General features: G+C 37.5%; 1 long non-coding RNA gene across 1 annotated transcript in view; it reads right to left on the reverse strand.

Annotated features, from left to right (window-relative positions):
- Nucleotides 1-1,209: 1,209 nt before the first annotated feature.
- The window catches only part of LOC114144561 (uncharacterized), a 28,163-nt gene continuing 9,874 nt past the window's right edge, over nucleotides 1,210-19,498 (reverse strand). Inside the window, exons 2-3 of the long non-coding RNA XR_003595510.1 lie at nucleotides 18,731-18,813; nucleotides 1,210-1,394 (exon numbers count right to left, since the gene is read on the reverse strand). This is a non-coding gene — a long non-coding RNA (uncharacterized LOC114144561). The remainder of the gene's footprint in view (nucleotides 1,395-18,730; nucleotides 18,814-19,498) is intronic.

A 19,498-nucleotide genomic window follows, 5' to 3' on the forward strand; every position in this document is an offset into this window, starting at 1 on the left:
TTATATTCCCAGAAGTGTTGGATCACCTGTTCAAATCATTAACACATTGTTATTGCACACAGATGCACATTATCCAGTACATGGGCAGGCAGATTGCTCTTACAGACATTTGTAGAAAAAATGGTTGCTTGGTTTTCGCAGTTACCAAGGGAATAGTATTTACCTCACTCTACTATGTCGAGTGCAAAGTTTGATGGAAAGTGGATTATGCTGTGGGGCAGCTCCTTAGTTAGAGTTGGCTTCAGCTCCTTAGTTCCAGTGAAAGGAAGAGTTAGTGGTTCATAATACCAGGATATTTTGGACAACGCATGCTCCTGACTCAGTGTGGACATTATGGGGATGACCTCTTAAGTTTCAAACTGATTGTTCACCAGTGCAAAAAGCAAGTTCCATAATTACATGGATGTAAGTTTGGTGTGAAAGAACTTCATTGGTCTGAGTGTAATCCTCACTTGGATGTATTAGAACATAATATGTTTGAATTAGAGCAGATATTTGGAGCCAGATATTTTTTTTCCCCAACATTAGTGTGTGACCTCACAAATGGTCAGACAAAAAATAGCCAAGAATTACCTGAAACCTAATTCTAAACCTTGTGGAGAGACTTCCCATAAGAGCTATTTTAGCTACAAAGGGCAGCTCAAAAACAAAATACACTTTGAATAAAATTTGGGATGTAAAGGTTATCTGTGTGCAAAAGCCAGTGATGCAATACTTTTAGAAATTTAGTGGATTTTGACCAAATTCAATTTCCTTTTAAAAAGCCTCTTTCATCTTTATGCTTTTTCTGACTTCACTTTTACTTCTGACCTCACAGATTTTGAAAGTAGTTCATTTGGATTCTTCTTCATTCACTAACAACTTCTACACAGAGAAGTGTCGTCACCAGCCAATTTCTTTCCATTTCTGTCACTCCACACATCCACTGAGCCCTTTCTTCCACCAATGTCCTGTATAATGCTTAATGTTATGCAACGTTACACAGCTTAACATATCCCCTTATTCATGTGATCTTTGATTCAGTTTTAATATGTTGCTTTATGAGGAACGGAATTATGTTTGACCTCTTATTCATACAATTTAAAAGTATTGTCACATTATCATGTGTCTGCATCTTCATGCAGCCCATCCTCATAAGACATTTTAAGGGACAGAAAATGAAAACACACAGTCATTGTATCCTGGACACAAACAGCGACACAAATTTGATTATTTTTTTCCCAACTTCTTTATTCAGCACTTTACATTTAATACACAAACAGACAAAACAAACCGTGGCATTTATTTTTGGAGGCATTCATCTTTATCAATCCTTTGGGTTGATGGACTCACCTCACCATCAGGTCTGGTCGTCACATGCAGGCTTGTATTTCAGAACTTCTCCACTAGTTTTTCTGCACAGAGACAGGAAGTCGGCCTTTTACACAGCTCTCCAAGAGGAAACCCAGATAACGTTGTTTTAGCATACATTAAATTAATTTAAAGCTACCCAGTGGATTGTGGCCAGCTGCCTCTGGAGGTGCTTCCTTGTGATGGTTTTCCACAGACACATATACATTCAAATCTCTAAATATTTTTCTGTTCAGTTTGAGGTAATGTTGGATAAGCTGCTTCTTCTGGATGTGGGATGTTTTTCTTTACTTCCCAGTGTAGCTCCTCTACATGCAAATAAAACACTGATTCTGCATCATAATCAAGCAGAACTGGAACAATAGCACAGATACAAAATAAACTCAGATTTTATATTATAATCTCACACACAGAAAAAGAGCATTAAGTATTAAAAACAAGAACTGTGACAAACATGGGCCCATATTTACCTTTAGAGCAGGATGGTACAGAAGGTTAAAAAAATATTGGACGATTACGGTTTGAGAAATGGTACGAAGAATGAGTTGACACCAACTACAACATTGTTTAGAAAACACACCAGGAAAAAGGTTTTTGTCCTACTATCATAAAAGTAAACTAATAGGTAACAACCACTTAGGGGGTCTGGCATAAAAAAAAACAGTGTATGGAGGAGCATTCTCGTGTTAACCCTTTAAAGGCACATCATAAAAAACAAAAAGTCTTTTCAATCTGTTTAATAAATGTAAACAGAGTCCCAGATTTTGTAGGCATTACTGAAACACATTGAAAACTTAACAGCATAAAAACTATTTACAGCTTTTGCCATTAATTGAAAAGGAAAATTGTAAACAAGAAAATATGGTTTAGCATTTTCACAGAGGATATGTCAAATATATTTAGCAATATAACTATTTGAAAGATATTTTTTGAGTAAAATACTAAGTTTGTTAAAGAAGTAAAAGTCTTAAAAATAGTGATATGTGTATGGCATTATAATGTAAAACATAGAGGAGGATCTGTGATGCTGTGGGCTGTTCTACCACTGGAACTTGTTTAGAGAGATTGGCATCATAAATTTCATCTAATATCTGGAAACAGCCATTAAAACACAGGTGTCAAACTCCAGTCCTCAAGGGCCGGTGTCCTGCAGTTTTGAATGTGCCACAGCTACAAAACACTGGAATGAAATGGCTTAATTACCTCCTCCTTGTGTAGATAAGTTCTCCAGAGCCTTGCTAATGACCTCATTGTTCTATTTAGGTGTGGTGCAGCAGAGGCATATCTAAAAGATGCAGGACAGCGGCCCTTGAGGACTGGAGTTTGACACCCCTGCATTCAAAATTTTGTGAAGTCTGCCTGAAAAGTGAAAGTGCGACATCACTGTTTCTTGTAGGGAAGTTATTTGTAATATACGGCCAAATAAATACAGAACTGCTTTTATCAGGCATAAAATCAACATTCTTTCGTGACCAGTCTATAACCCAGATCTAAATCCTGAATGAAGCAGATTTATGCCACAGAACTCTGGATGATCTAGAGAGATTTTTAAATAAGGAATGAACAAAGCTCCCTCTACTGTATGTATTATACAACCATGTGAAATGTGCAGACTAAGAGCTGCCCTATTGAGAAAAAGGGATGTATAGAGTAGTAGCAGCAGGGGTACCAATAAACGAAGAGGGGATCGTAGCTTACCATCTGAACACATGCTGATGTTATGACAGTTCTGAGAGTGAAACTATAGGAATCCATCAGCATGCCACTGGAAAACGATCTGTTAATAGCTGCAAACATTGACATTAATGTACCCCGCTCACTGAGTGGCTAAAATATAAATAAATTCTCACTGAGGCACTTCACACCCTTTAGGGTTGACATTTTCGGCTGTTATCAAAAAATCCAAAGACTCCATTCTTGTCCTGTTGACTCCCCCGTCCAACCTCAGCCCAGATGCTCTCCTCAAGATCAGCATCTGATTTATTGAACATTCCGCCACAGCTGAATGTTTTTAAAGGCAAGGGGATTTTCTTTTTCAACTGAAGCATTTTATGCACTTTTAACCACGAGACACAGCGTGGCGAACAAAATGGAGACCTCATGACTGCCGACAAACAGGACAGGAGAGGCTCCATCTGCCCCCGCCAGCTCTCTCTGTGGGACGCTTTTGTCCGATAAGAGATCACGCACCAAACTCGATTCAAGTCATGTGCTACTCATTACATGATGAGCAACGCAGGACAACAGGGATGTGTTCTCTGACTTATATTTTTGAGTTTCTTTTTTAGCCCGTTTTCCTCCCCTGTCCGTCTGTTAATATTTCACAACATTTGTCCATTTGTATATTTCTTTGCTGCATTGCCAAACTATTGAAGCGCGTTCTGGACCGGAGAGGATGTTGCTATGTCCCTGTGAGTGGGTGAACACCAGATCCAGGTCAAAGCTTTTTAGTACTGCAAGACCCTAACTGTGCTCCAGGGGAATCTTTTCCACACCCACGCTCCATTCTATTAAACTTTGGACCACATCAACATTCCACAAACCCTATGGCTACTCATGCATACATGCAATCTATTACCGCCATGAGAAACATTCATATAGCCAGCAGAACATTGTTTGTCAGCCCATATGAATGCCAAAAGTTCAAGAATCGCTTGGATACAATGCATAGTGAGTGACAGCTTCATCCTGTTGCTGAAGGCAGCACATGAACCCATTCAGATACCTAATGCAGGGCGCACACTGAGAGCATACTGAGAATAATTTCATTCAGTATTTCTTTAGGAGCTCAGATTCCTCAAACTACCTGTCACAGTTCAAAGGCCTGTTTCTATTCTTCACTAGGATTTCTTATTATTTTTGCCAGTGCATATGAGGGAAACAAAATAAACAACAAAGAAAACTAAGTAAACAAAGAGGATAATTTGCGGTTTAGTCCAAAATTATTCCTAGAAGTCGTTAGAAGTGGGTTCAAAGTCATCTTATAACTTTACCAACATAATTCTTTTGTATATTAAAGTTTTGATAGAGAATCTGGAAAGCAGCTAAAGCTTTGGGTGATGGCAAAGAGGCCTCCCAACTAGGCCTGTCACAATTACAGCCTTTGATAGATAATGGCTATTTTCAGAAATTATTGCAATAAACGATAATATTGTCATTTGACAACATTTTCATGGAATATAATGATAATGGCATAATGATGCAAGTACGGCCTATGAAAGATCAATAAACTTTAATTTCTAAAGAATGATTAACACGGGACCAGGAAAACATTTAAAATATCCAAATTAAAAAGACAAAACAGCAAAACACAAAAACAAAAAAAGAAAAGAAAAACCAAACACAACCAGAACCATTAACATACTAGATTACAGAGTCTCTGCAAACCAAATTGCCTTTTAAAAATTGTTAATCTTTTGGCTCAGACATGCAAAACAGTCAAAACTGCCAGTTAGTACTTTTGTAATTATTGAGTTCATTTTTAGCTTATTATGCAATTTGTATGACAAATTAAGAGGCTTAATGATAGACTTGGAGCCTGTCATTAAAATAAATCATCAAAACACCTGGGGAAACATGCAAATAAAGATATCTCCATTGATTATTGGGAATGTTTGAAAAATTCTTGACATTCTTTAATTAATGCAAATGAGTGTAAGAAAATGATATTTTCAGAATATATACTCTTTTCATCTTGTTTTATAATGTTTTAAGGCATGTTATGTTTTCCTAACATAAACTACGTTCTTGGTTGGATGAAACAATTTACATCTAAATTTGACGGGGGTATGAATAATTTTGGGTTTATGTAGTCTCGTTACATCTGTCTCATGAGATGAGAAGATTTTAGGTTTTCACAAATGTGCCAAGGATACGCAGAACACAAACTGTGCCTCAATGAATTTGAAACCAGGTAGAATAATTCACTACATATTTTACTATTCCTTACATTGTGGAAATAATGCTTGTCCTTATCCTTAATGGTTTTGAACTGGCGGTAATCAGGCCAGACTCTTTAAAAAACGTGAAACACCCTGCAAGCTTCCAGACAGAGGCTAAATTTAGCTGATAACTGTTAACTAGCTGCAGTTTTCTCACAGAGCTAATTGTTTGCATCTTGTCTCGCAAGACAAGATGCAAGATGTCGGTTCTTTCTGCCAACTGCTTCATATGCCACCCTGGCCATGTTTTAATTAGCTCTGTCAACACGAGAAGGCCACAACTTAAGATCATAGTTGCTGTCAGGAGTCTATGATAGATACTCGGTTTGTCATGAACAAAAATCCCAAAACAATGCAACTGTAAGCATTCAAGTGTGTTAGAACTAAAATGTAGAAACTATTATACAGCTACAACAAATGTGCCCTCCATTAAAATAATACTTTACGGAGGATTCGCAGACAGCATTCAGTCATTTTTAACATCACACCTGCCATCAGTTATACCGAAATGAAGCAAAGGTAAAGTTCAGCCGTCCTTCGAGCACTTAGCTGACCTTTCCTCAATTATATATATAATTTTGTTTTCCAGCCTGGGACTGCTTAAACCTGTACCCCCTGCTCTGATGTTCCCAATAAATGTTGAGAGAGAGAGATCAAGAGAAAATAGAGGGAGCAAGAGAGAGAAAGAGAGACGATGAGAGAGAGCCTTAATTATTTACATCCAAAAAAGGTGACATTTTCACACGGGTTTGTAGAGTTTTCAGAGCAGTAAAGCTGTAGACAGGGACTCAAACTTAAACTGCACTCCTTCACATCCAGGTTTCCTAGTAGATTAAAAAAAAAACACCTCACCCAGACGAAAAGATGTCTGGACGATGGCAAAAAATGGAAGGTAAACTTCTGTTCGGTGAAATATATTGGGATATTCTAATATCTGCAACTGTTTGAAGCAAATTGCTTGATGTTCAGACTTATGTCTGCATCATTAGAAGGATGAATAGAGATTTGTACTTTCCTTCGTTTTGCTCATTTGACCTGTTGTAAACATTTGACAGAACATGAGACAGGGTGAGCTGCCAGTGTTGGAGCTGCAGCTGATGTCTGCCTGAATGACAACAGGTTGGAGAAATGTGAAGATAAGTTCTTCTAGGCAACTCGAGATGATAGCTGGTTAGAAACTATGCAAACAAACTTTGACCTGACTCTTTTTAAGTTATTGCTGCTCAAGGGGATTCTACAAGCTGCTAAAACATGGGATTAAATAAATCTTTCCATATAATTTTGTTTTATCTTTGTTTATTGCTGTTAATGATGATAGTGTGGGATCGGTTGTATGCTTTTGTATTCTTGTGATTATATTTAAACAATTATAGAACCAAGTAACGTCTGAAGGCACCTGAAATTGAAAGAGGGTGTACTTTCTTTTTACCATCAATGGTTCACAGTGAAAAACTGAGAGATTTTTCTGTGGTTTGTTAACTATAGCATTTCATGTGACAAACTGTGCAGAGGAAAATAAAATGGTGTAGATGGATTGCAATAAAATTCATTTGGACCTAATAATAGCAAAACATTTTAGAAATATATTTCAGAATTCAAAAATGTATGTGACGATAACTTACTGTTTGATAACTTGGACAAACACTCCCTGAAGCTTTGCTGCAGAATAAATTTATCTGAATGAACTTGAGAACATTAATTTTCAAACTCTTACACATTTTACTCATGCAACTTTTAAAACATAAAAGCATAACTTTACTGTAAAGGTTTCAGCAAAGGCAATAAAACAACAGGCATAGAACAGTCTTAGATATTTAATTATTCTAAATATGCAAATAATTGGATAACCTACTAACTACATTTTTCACAACATTTTTTTAAACATTTGTTCTTAAAACAACAAATATTTGGATGCAATGTAAGTAATCTGAGATGTGTAGTCACTTACAGCACAATTACTGCCTGCTCTCTTCTGCACAGGATACACATGTTTATACTGAACATAAATCACACACATCCTCATAAATGCTACACCCCCCCTTCACTCAGGCAGATCATTCCAGCTGATCGAAGCCTTGATCTCAAACTCCCACAGACGGCAGAAGATCTTGTTGGAGAATATTAAAGCATGTGTGTAAAGCACATGGTGCACATTTCATTTGTTTGCTGATACCACATCTCTCTCTCTGTGTGTGCGTGTGTGTGTGTGTGTGTAGGTGTGTGTGTGCGTGTGTGTGTGTGTGTGTGTGTGTGTGTGTATCAGAGGTTTCTGTGGTTCTAACTCAAACGAATGAATGAAATGGAGGTGGATATTTGTAAGCAGAGGGACATGAACTGATTGGAAATAGCTACAGCGTCTTACAGACGTCTTTATATGCGTTGAGTAACTTCCTCACATCACAGCTGTAACATTTCATGTCTTTTATTGCCACTTTATGTGACAAACCAACACAAAAAAAATCAAATTTCAAGTGTTAGCATAGATTCTCAATTCAATTTAGGACTTTATTTGGACTTTGACTGGGCCATTCGAGCACATATGTCTAACCTACCACACTGCAGACCTGGCTGTGTGTTTAAGGTTGTTGTCCTGCTGGAAAGTGAACCTCAGTGCCTGGTTTCAAGACTGTAGCACAAATCGGAAAGTCAAAATGTAATTGTTAATTTATACTTTTTTCATATCAGGTAAACTGGTACACAACATTTCTTTTGCAATTTAATGTCTGATATCTCAGAAGCATAATGTCACTCTTTCCAAGAAACTCTGTTGCAGCTGTGCTTTGAATTCTCTACACAGCTTAGAAAGGGAGAGGAGGATTCTGTGATTGGGTGAGTGTTATTTGAAGGAACTGCTGGTATTCTATAAATGTACGGGAAAATACTGTTTACCGCTGCTCCAACTCCCACAGAGGAAAGACCTCAGAGGAATCCATGACCTGCTAATAGCATATAAATAAAAGACATAATGCCAGCTCTCTGGGTCAAACCATGCCTGTCTGACTCCTCACTGACTGACTGGGTTTCCATGATCTGTCTCCACAAGCCTTTCTTCCAGGATTATCCTGTATTTAAGTCCATCCATTTTCCAAACAGTTCTGACACGCTTTCATGTCACAGCTGGAGAAAAGACACAATGCTGCTCCCATCATCTAGTCCATGACTCATTGTAATCTGCTGGGTTTCCTTACACAGAAAACCTTTTAAACAAATTGTAATAATAATGCACTGATTGATAATTAGGATTAATTAGAAAGTAAGTGTGATTGAACTGAATTATTATTATTATTATTTTGGAAAATACCAAGAGACGACATTTGTATATAAGTAACTGAAAGATGATGTGAAGTGTTAAAAAATGACCTTTTTTAAGTTTAAGTTATTTTTAACATAGGCTTTCCTCTTCCACCTATTTGTAGGTCAAATTTATTAAGTGCACAACTAATAGTCGTTGCGTTAGAAGATCCTCCCAATTGAGCTGTCGCTCTCTGCAGTACCTCCACAGCATGGACCTATTTGCTTCCATTTTAAAATTTGCATTCAGATTTTTATTATTAAAAAAAATGAAAACCATGTTTAGTTATCCTTCCTCTTTACACAAATTTTTAAAAATAAAATTAAAAACTAGGATCTTAGTAAAAAACTGAAGTGCTCTGCATGGTCACAGAAATTTTTAATTTTTGGATCGACACATTCAATCCATTGTCTTCCACATGTGCTTGCACCTGCATGCCTACACACTGTGGGTGTGTCTTTTTATATTAATGTGTGTGTGTTTGCGTGTGTGTCAGGAGTATGGGTTGTGACTCACTCTCTGGGAGCCAAGGCCTCTGGCAGAGAGAGAAGTGGACCTCGCAGGTCCCGGCAGGGCCCTGAAGCCTCTCTGTGGCTCGCCTCGGCTGTCCCTTGGTTGCCAGCCTGTCTCCGACTCACACCAAGTAAGCATTCGCCAGAATGCCACACCGGGAGGCCTCCAGCATGAAAAACAGGACAACGTCATCAAGTCTTACTGCTGACAGCCATGTCAGGGCCATGATAGATTCAGAGCCACTGTGGGGAATTGAGGCATGGGCATTTATCCATGTGATGTGTTCAGTCTTTGCCACTCTCCCATGATAAATGGGATTCAGGTTATGGTGGCTGCAGGGCCAAGACAACATTCAGCAGAGTGGCACCTCTTTGAAAATAAATCAAAATCTGCTTCTGGCTTTTAACAGCAACAGACTGAACTAAAACATTTAGACCAGTAAGTGTCCTGATAAAAAATAAGATAAAACTATCAGCGATTTATCTGCTTCTCCTGTCACATTGAAAATGACTTCAAGCTAGCAGCTAAAAACCGAAAAGTTGTGGTCTTGTCATGTGTTCTCAGCTCAGGCATGACCATGCCAGACTAACTGTTGGATCTGAGTTCGCAACAAACCGATCAGCTTTGCACCATTACAAAAGGCAGAAAAAATAAAACGCACATGACGCCTGAGCTGAATCGCTCAGCTCATGAAATAAAAACATCTGTGAGCAAAGCGAAGCATGCCCCAACACATCCAGCTCATATATCAGGCTTATTTCACTGAATATTGGAGAGCAGGTTTTAGAACCTAGCCAGGGATGTCACACTCATTCTGTTTATCTCTGCTCAGAAACAGAATGTTCTCCATTTACAGATTCAGAGGTTCATATGTACTCATCTTCAGCAGGAGTTATATATAATTTTAGCCTTTTAATGATTTATTTCAAGTGTTCTATCCCAGGAGTGATTATAATACAATATATAACGTCATTGTTTTTGTAAAACAGAAATTTTAGGCACAACTTTGAATTCATTGTGAATTTTCCATTTGCAACACATAGTTAGAGTTACACACACAAACTCCTTAGCCACTTTATTACATATACCCGTGTAGTAGCAAAGATTTGCTTTTACAATGTTCTATCAGAGAAAACTAAACAACCTAAAAGACATGAAGCTCAAAAGACCAGAAGTCAAAAATACCAGTGGAGGCAAGAAAAAAAAAAACATGTCAATCAATATTTTTTTTTAAAAATCAGAGATAAATTGTCAAAAAGGCTTATCTATTAATCTTCAAGATGTGTATAGATAGTTCTTCACATGCAATGGTTTTGTTAAAATGAAAATAAAATCTAACACTTCCTATGAAACTTCAAACAAAAGTACTATGAAGCCAACCCGATTAAATAAACTCTACAAATTCTGATAAGAATTTCAGAAGGAATTATGCCAGAACCTTGTTCATGGTGGCTCATTGTGGCATTTCTCTGAAATTTGCTAAAAGATATCTAGCAAAATTATATTTGAGGAAGCACGTTAAATCACTTGATAATTTTGACTTTCTCTGAACTAAAGAAAATCTACAATAATCGCCCATTTGTGCATGAAATTCCCATTTGCAACACAAATGAGTTTTTGAAACTCAATGTTTGTTGACATATCATTTGTCATATCATTAGTTGACAAGCTGAAAGTACGGCCACCATGCCTCTGACAAAAACTGTTTTTCTAAAACATTTCAACTCCAAACCGACTGGATTGTATCGCTTATTACTTCTGAATTATACGCCGTAATTTAAATAATTGAACATACTATTTAACAAGAATAGAAGACATAGTACAGTACATTACAGTGTTCACCTTTATATATTACATATTTACATTCAGATAAAAAAAACTGATGACATTCATCTAACCGAGAGATGCATGATTCAGCACATTACAAAGAGAAGGGACGATGAGAATAGAGCTTGAATGGACTGAGCAGACGCATAAACAGAGAGCAGAGTTAAAGGCGGAGCGCCGAGATGAAGATGAAATGGGTTGCAGAGGAGGGACAGCGAGAGCAAGGTTACGGCCTGGACTCTGACCCAGATTATAAATAAGGCCTCTGAAAACCCGATCTGACCGTGCCGCTGTGTGGTCCTCCTTTCTGTTCAGCTCGCTGCGGACGCATTAAGACCACACAGCTCTCCCCTCACTGCGCTCCGTGCGGCCCTTCGACAAGTCAGAACATGTTGTTTAAGTGCTGCATGAAAATGACGAGGTCAGAGGATCACAAGATTCAATTAAAGGCTGCTCAAAACCCACATGTTATCACACTCAGAGAACAGACAGAGGCCTGGAAGACAAAGGATCACATGTAGCTGCTATAACGGCTGTGATCCTTCCTCAGGGTTCTGACTGAAACCATTTTCCTCGCGGGCAGACTAATGCTGTAACTCAAGGACGAAAGCAGAACATTTTTGCATGTACCAGTAAGAGAACAGCACTGGGTACAGGCCGAAGTCTTTGGCAGAGGCTGCTGGCACCGGTTTGCTTTTCGCTTTAGCTGGTTTGCTGGCAATTCCTTCACCTATTTGGTTATTTACTAGCCAAGTAAGAACTTGAAACAAGCCAGATGAAATCAGTACTGTGGGTGTTTTTCTGGGTTTAACTGGATTATTTTTTGATACTCAGCATTAACAATTCATTTAAAGAGCTTTACATCAAGGAAACAGTATGAGCACAATAGCATGTCACGCATAAGCATGCGGCGATTAGGCAAACAAGCTCCTCATTGTCTGAAGATTTTTCATCTTCAGGATGGTATAATGTTCGTGTGCATTTCTTGAATTTATATTTGTCCTCGGTGGACAAACACGGACCATCATGCACACGTACACACTGACACCTCCGGCTCTCTGTGTTGAGATCGCTGGGAGTTAGGTGACAGATACTGAGAATGCCTGGGACTAAATTAAGCTCCGTGCTTCATCAAAAACATCCTGCCCAGGCGGCGGCTGCTGGGACCTCTAATGGGGGGCACAGGTAAACTTGTGGGAATAAACACTGCTGGGTTACTTCATATGCTCAATGACAGACAGGAAATCTGCTTTGATTTAGTTTAAACATCTAGTATAAGGACTTGTACGCCCTACTTTGGATTTATGGTTAAAACGAGCCAAGCACTTTTTCAACATTTCAATTCTTTATATGGAACAATAGGGACATAAACATGTGCTATGTCAGTCATATTTATTGACATACCTGGTAAATAGGCGAAAAAGCATTATAAATCTTTTATTGCAGTAACATAATCTCACTGTGATTTTTTTTTTTTAATTCACAATTTAATTTAAGTGCTTTTGTTCAGGTAAAGAGAAAATTTATGTAAATGCAACAAGTTCACATATTAGCACAATTATTATCACCCAAACTTTAATACTTTGTACAGTTGTTCTTCTGCCAAAAGGACAGCCCTGATTCCTCTGTAACATTTCACAAGGTTGACGTGCACAAAGAGAAGAATCCTTGTCTATCCTTCTTTCACAACATCTTTAGATCGTCCAGAATCCTGTCTCGTCTTTTATGCTCTCTTTTATTCAGCTTAACCAGAAGGTTTTCTTGCTTGCTTCCCTTCTCTCTTTCCTTTGTTCTATCTTTGTTCGTTTGTTTCTTTCTTTAAATTAAATACTAAAAGGAAATATTAACATTTTGTATCAGGACAATCTACAGAATAAATTCACAATTTTTTGTTCAGCTTTATGTTGTTTCCCGTTGCAACCCAAATCCAACCACTGGATTTTATAGAAATTATGTATCTAAGCACATCTTAGATATATAAACAAGTTTAATAAACAAGCAACTAAAAAACTTTTCAATGGAAAAACGTTTCAAGAATAAAAAGAAAACTTTATCTTTGTGGATCACAAAGTCATGCCAGCACCGCTCATTACAACACCTTCAGCCACTCCCACATAGTTCTGCAGCATATAAATCACCAAAAAGGCTCCAACCAAGCTTTAAAATTCAGCACTGATGGCCCATAATATTTTGTTAAACACCAAATAATAGTCTTCCTACTTCTGTGTGCTTTTTGCTTGAGGTTGCAGCTTGCAGTAAAGCGCCAATAAAGTTGTTTCAGTTGTAAAATTTCTCTCAGTTGGACCAAAGCTCTGAAGAACTGGCTCAACTGGTCTGTTTGTTTTGTTTTTTTAATGCAGGTAACGCTTCTTCTTTATATTCATCAAACATCCTTAACTTGCCCAATGTAGGAACAATTTGATCAACGATGAACAGAAAGGCAGTGTTGAAATTCAAAAACCAATAAAAATGAAGGATATTTTGTGGGATCTATCTATCTATCTATCTATCTATCTATCTATCTATCTATCTATCTATCTATCTATCTATCTATCTATCTATCTATCTATCCATCTATATATATATATATATATATATATATTTTTTTTTTTTTTTATGAGTTCATGATCCCATGCACTCCCAAGGTTCCTATAACTTTTAGAAAATAAATATCCCTTAGCATCACAGGTCCTCCACTGTAATTGATATAGGGCATTAAGAGTTTTTCTTCCATGATTTCATCCCATATTTCTTGCCAAATCCAGCTGGAGTGTTTGCTGCTGAAATGTTCAATCTTAATCTCATCTAACCAAAGCAGATTCCACTTAAAATCCCAGTACAGTGTAGCAAGTGCCAAATGTTTAAGTCTGTGATTGTACGACAGAAAAAGTTTTTTTTCTCGTTGATATGTAGATAGTATCTAATGGTTGTTATAAAGACTTTGTGACCCCAAGATGTCTCTATTTGCTGAAGCGAGCTCTGGATATTTTCTTTTTCTTATTCTCATGCTGTAAATGCAGGCCTTTATTTTCAGCCCTGAAAGGATTTGAAAGAGCCTCTGTGTTATGTTATGAATCAGGGAAAACAGAAAGAAATGGATTAATCATTAGACAACTGACGGCAGCTTACAAAAGTAAAGTATAGATTTGCAAAAATGTTTTATGCAATCTTTATTGTAGGGACAATTAAACAGGTTTTTCCTGAAATGGGATTTTTCACACCTTGAATAGATGTGCTTGTTGCAATTTTCTAACGCTTCTCAGAGTAAAATTATGATACTGCAATGAAATATTCATTTATTTTAAAGCTTTTCACACATCTTCGCCAGGGGTGTGACAGGAAGCATCGCATCTGTTGTGGAAAGTCCTGACCTTTGCTATTAATACTGAATTTTTCCATAGTATTGTTTTATTGGACAGTAATACTTTGAGTATTTTTTTCCATCTGCACTCTGGGAAAGAAGCATATTCACCTGGATGTGCACCCAGAGTGACCTACATACAGGGGAGAAGGGAAGACGAAGGAGGTCTGGAGAGAGCAGGAGAGTTCTGCACCACTCTGCTCCAGCTCCACTTCCAGTGGTGACCCAGCGCCTATAAATCTGAACCTGGAAGCTTCTATTTAACTTCCTTCTCTCCCCTTTACATTTTGGCACTAAACAGGCATGACTGTCATTTTTTAACAAATGATTTTCACAAAGAACTTCAGTAGGTAAAAACACTGCTGTGTTACAGAGACTATGTTTTGTTCCTTTTTCTGTAAAATTAAAGAAATGTCATTTTGCTGACACAGCAACACACTCTTTATTGTTTAAGAACCTGTTCCACCTGATAAATTAATCAAATGGAAAGGCTTGTTACTCTATAACAGAAACAAGAACAAGGCCAGTTTAGGTCTTTGTATTCAAGCACCCATGCATGTGGTGGGCATGCTCTTTGTGCTATATTAGCAAAGTTTTCCTACTTCATTTCCTGTAATATGAAACTAACAGTAAGAAGTGCCCAAAAAAGAAACCCATATTTCCAAACTTTGAGTTGAGTTATTGTGTTGGTGAAGAGCTTGTTCTGGAACAGAGCTCTTCATCCCAGAATTAACTATGCCAGCATTTCTGAGCCGTTGTCCCAGAATACCGACTACAGTAGCGACAAACCCATCTTCAGTGTGGTTCCACTGAATGGTTAGGTCCCTGAGCAACAGGCTGCTCTGAATTCTGACTTACAGTATATGGTCTGAGGCTAGTGTGCTTTTATCTAAATAAAAAAAACAGGTAGTTTTTTTTAGGTGCAAACTAAACAAACAGTGTTTGTTTAAAGCCTGTTTATTCATTCAGAACACAATTTCAATACAATATAAACCAACCACACAGATGCAGGGAATGAGAGAGCAACAATTATTTTCAACTTGGACTTCAAAACTGCCATATCCTAACGTGGCGAACATCTGGTTTTCGTCTGCCCCTGAAATTGCTCTGGTCCAGATTAACAAGACGCTAACTTTTCCAACCGGCTTTCCTTCCAAAACAATCCCAGAGAAAGATCCTGCATACAAGCTACTACTTCCTAACACTCAATGACCAGCTCTCAGTTTAGAGTTAAAAAGGATTTGACTTATATGGAATAAAGTTTACGGCTTGGTTCTTTTTGAGTTAAAGTTAATGATTAAAAGCGGATTAAATTTTATTAGGAAAATTTACTTAGTCAAGCTTTATCTCAACACTCTCCAATGAATGGCTTTTAAAAGTAATATAAAAAGTCAGAAAGGCATATAATAAATATACACCTTTATATTTTTTTAAAATCTAGACTTCAATGGAGTGCTTGCGAGTAGTAATACATACAATACAATTCAAAAGCTCAATACATACTGGAGCATTCTCAGTTGTAGGATCAGAAAATATGAAGATCCAATCAAACATATTCTCAGATTGTGGACAATTGATACTTTCAAAGACAAACATTAATTAATTCACTGTAGATACACATATCACCTTTCCACCAGACACCTATTTTCTTTTCAGTATTTTCTCAACCAAGTAATGTGTGTTATGCCACTAATCAATTGCGACTCATAATTCCACTTGTTTAAGTGCAAAACAAACACAACAAGATATTAAAAATGAGAAATAGGGGGAAACCAGCAACATGTGCAGTCTTAAACATTTTCTCTTAGCTAGTGGTCAAGCCATTTCAGAGTTTATAGAAGCAAAACCTAAATAAACACAGGCTATGTGTCACACAGAATGTTCTGCTTGGGCCTCCAGAGTGGGCACACTTTTTCTTTCCAAAAAAAAAAAAAAGACATAATCTGACTTCCACAGCCAATAAAAAAACTTTCTCTAAGTCATTTTTATCAGATACTGTGACCCAACAAAGCCAGGGTGATACATGCAGTACCATTTACATCACTGTTTGTTCTTTAGAAGATGCTTTTAACCAAACCAACGCAGACAGTATTTATATTATTACACTCACATTAACACTATTGAGAGAAAAAAGATTGAATTAGATGTTTTTAACAAGTTTAAACATGCCAACAATACTGACTGTATCACATGTAGCAATGGTTTAGTTTGTAGTAAATATTCTTAGATTAATCTTTCTCTTAAGGTTTTCAACCTGAAACTAAGCTCTGCGCTTCGTTTAGGAGCAGCCTATTATGGATCAGTGGAGGGAGCGCGGACAGTGGGAGAGGGACTGAAGGGAATTTGGTGCACTGACAAAGTTAAGCCAAGCTGATCCTCCTAACTCCATCACCCTATTACTCCCCCAACTTCATCCTTCCAAGCAGCCTTGAGAAAGAAGGGACTGTTTATTCTCCAATGTGTATTTGCCTTTTAACTAGTTGATTTATGAAACAGCTGAAAGAGCTGCTAAGGCTGTGCTGGCAGAATAAGGACAGTTGCCATTATTTTAGCCTTCTTTAAAACAGTTTTGTCCTCTTTGTGCTTTATGCAGTCAAAGGCAGCAGATGGTTAAACCGTCAGATTTATATTTAGGTAAAAGCAGAAAACAGGTGAGGATTTATTATTGCATCAGTGTTTCTACATCTGTGTAGCTTAAGAGAGATGGAAATGACCCCAATCACCTTCCAATTCGAATTAAAAGTGGTACCTGCAGGGAGGCATGCATGTGCATCCTCATATTTTTTACTACACAGCTTCCTCAGTGTTGTGCATACCTAATGTCTTGCACTGAGCAGTGACAGATCCAAATCGTGTCATCGATCTGCTGCGTCATGCTCCTTTTCACCACACCTATGACTGCAGCCATTCAGAAAAGCCATTTTCCCAATCACCTTTGGGTATGAAGTAATTTTTTTAAGCTCACAGGAATCTTAGACTAACAGCTCAGCTTTTTAAGAAACACACTTACTTTCTTTATTGCTAAGAAAAGACTGACGCCGCTCTGTATGGTATATGCAGCGTCAGTCTTACAGATGTGCTGCAGCCTGTTTAATTTGATTGTGAGGCTTCAATTACTTCATTCAAAAGACTAAAAATTCAGCCAACAAGACGAGACAATATATCTCTGTCTATCTTGTGTCTAATTCTCAAAATGGTCCTAATGACATAAGATCCATTTAAATGTAACTGTCTTTTGGTTTTCACAATTTTTGCTTATTAAATTGTCTTTGTTTATGTTTCAATCATGCCTATGTTTATGTCTGTGGCGTGAATACGATTATATGTAAACTGAAATGAAAAAAGAAACTAGCAAAAACAGTAAAGATTAATTAATTAAACTGTAAAATAGCCCTTTAGCCGGATATTATCTAAATCACTTGCTCTATTGATGCTGATTTAACTATTGATACTTGTTAAATCCAAGTATCCCATTGACTAATATGTCTATCGCTATTCTGGTTCAAAACTTCTCAAACGTAGATGTAACACAAAACCTCGCTTAAAGCTCTCAATCTCCTTTATGGCCCTCTAATAACAGAACAGGTGGAAAACATGACAGGCTTCACTGATAATTAAATCATAAAATGTCAGCACACCCCCATAAGGAATCACACAATTTCCTGACATTTTATAGTTTAAATGGCCAAACGGTACACTAACAAGACTAAACAATTTCAAGTAGCTGCACAAGTTTGAACTCAGAATGGAATCAGTTCCAGGAAAAACAGGAAGAAAAACAACAACAGTATCTCATTAAACTTTTAAGAGTTTCACTGAGAGGAAATAATAACTATCAGAGATGATTTCATTGTGTGTCTTTTGGTTTTTATCCCTTCAAGACCTGGATGTCTCACAGAATGGCCGACTGAAAACAAGTCAGATGGGTTCATTCTCCTTATCTAAAAAGAAATCCGGTGATAGGGAAATCTATGGAAGAAATGTCTGTTCCAGTTTTTCTGTCTGTCGCTTGTTGTCTGCAGTTGTTTGCTCTGGATTTTACTCTTTTTTTAGGTGATGAAGTGCTGTCGTCCCACACCTTAATGGTTAACTTACCCAGTGGTGTAATGTGACTAAATACACAAACCCAGCTGCTTTGCTTGAGTACTTTGTTTCTGTCGTTTTGCTTTACAATGCGTTGCAAAGCATATGAACCCCATGAGCAACCAATTCCCTTCAAGTCACGTAATTAGAATCCATCTGTGTAGAATTGTATCTCAATATAAATCCAGCTGTTTTGTGCAGGCCTCTGAGGTTTGTTAGAGAACATCAGTGAACAAACATCATTAAGAAGACCAAGGAACACAGCAGACAGGTGAGGGATAAAGCTTAAAAAGTTGAGTTCTAAAACAATGGTTTAATCCATGATCTGAAAACAGAAAATGTCTGGTACAACTGCAAACCTACCAACACATGGGTGGCCATCTACACTGTCAGGCCGGGCAAGGACAGCATTAATCAGGGAAGCACCCAAGATGTCCACGGTAACCCTGGAGAACCCAGAGATCAAAAGCTCAGTTGAGATAAAATATTAGTCATGCACTCATAAAATCTGGAAAAGAGGAAGTCATTGGTGCAAGACAATCAAATGTTCCAAAGCCAAGTAGGTGAATTAGCAAACATGTACAAGAAGGAGTTCTAATAAGATAAGACAAAAACTGAATTTTATGGCAATTTCCTGACAGGGAAGATGGTCATAGTTGAGGGGAAGAAAGAAAGAGGTATATGCACATCAATCCTTGGGGAATAAATGCTGAAAAAAAGACCTGACACTGGACCAGATGTTCACCTTTCAGCAGGACAACAACTCAAAACACCCAGATATTTAATTTTCAAAGATTGTATCCATCCAATCAGAGCTTGAGCTATATTCAAAAGAAGAATGGGCAAAGCCTCAGTCTCTAGATATGCAGAGCTGATAGAGACAAAAGGCTTGCAGAAAAAGTTGGTTCTGCAAAGCATCGACTCAGATAGGTCGACTTGAAATGCAATCTGCAGTTCTGAGATTTTTAATTATTTAAAAAAAATTATATTCCATTTCACAATTATGCACTACATTGTGTTGGTCTATGATTTAACTGTGAATACAATAAAATAAATTACATTACAGGTAGTGATTGCAATGTGAAAATTAGGTTTAAAAGTACAGTATGCACCTTTCCTCATCTACTTAGC

This window comes from Xiphophorus couchianus, chromosome 5 (genome assembly GCF_001444195.1).
Source record: "Xiphophorus couchianus chromosome 5, X_couchianus-1.0, whole genome shotgun sequence".
NCBI classification, from domain to species: domain Eukaryota; kingdom Metazoa; phylum Chordata; class Actinopteri; order Cyprinodontiformes; family Poeciliidae; genus Xiphophorus; species Xiphophorus couchianus.